Below are 1,130 nucleotides of genomic sequence, written 5' to 3' on the forward strand. Positions count from 1 at the left end.
GTTAAACGGTATAAGGGCATGCATATATATTTCACTTAGTGCCTAATAGAATCTTGACACATGCGGCTGGATTGGATAGTTCTCTAGTCAAGGGGGATGGCATTCCGGCTCAGACTATAAATGGAATCTAAAGGGTCAGGGCTTCATCAATTTTTTTTTAACTCTCTCTCCTTTCCCCCCTCCCCCACACCTCCATATATAAAGGAGAAAGAAATATGACAGAGCCAGCTTCAGATCCTTTGATGACAGTGAGGTAGATTGACTGTACTTTTTCTTGGTAGAATTACAGTTCTGCTGAAGTCGTAAATCTTTTTTTCCCTCCTTGCCTAAGAGACTTTACTGAAGGATTCCATTTCAACTTGGAATTTTGTCAGGGAGTATCACCAACTTTCACACAGGTTCTTTGCTCATGCTCCTCCCTCATTGCCATAATTTGCAAGGAAGTGTTGGTCAGCAAAGAGGTGGTGGTGGTTAAAAATAAAAAAGCAGACATATAAGGAAAGCCCATCATGTCTTAAAGTGGCTTCCCTTCTAGGGAGCACAGATTCTGGCAGTCTTTCTCTCCTTTAATTGTAGTGAATTCTATGCTAAAATAACTTCAACATGACTTCCTATAATTTAACTTTCTTTGTATAATTTAATGGAGCATATCAAATGGATGGAAATGACAGCAAGATTTACCTTCTTGCAAAACAAATTTTCTAATAGTAAAGTAGCTTTCAATAAAAGTAGATATTTATTTTCTAAATGGTGCAAAGTCTCATTATCACATAAATCTTTTGTCCATATGAGAGAGACAAAATACATTTTTAGAGACATAAAGAGAGAAAAGAGCTTTAATTATCAACACTGTGCAAGTTGTGGTAACTTGAAAGTTTTTCCTTTTCTGTCCTTGGTTTCCTCCGTTTGCAAGGCTAGACTCATATTAAGAAATATAAAACAACCAATGGGCACTTTATAACTTTGCATGTGGTAAATTCTGCCCAGAGAGGGGATTACTATTAGTAATCAGTTATTGCTCAATCCCACTCTCATTTCTGTTGTTTTAACTTGTGAAATATTTAATTAATGAGTAGTTATTAACTAGTTTAAAAAATAGTTTGGGTTTTAAAAGCACATTTATACATTTT

This window comes from Macaca fascicularis, chromosome 12 (assembly GCF_037993035.2).
Source record: "Macaca fascicularis isolate 582-1 chromosome 12, T2T-MFA8v1.1".
NCBI classification, from domain to species: Eukaryota; Metazoa; Chordata; class Mammalia; order Primates; family Cercopithecidae; genus Macaca; species Macaca fascicularis.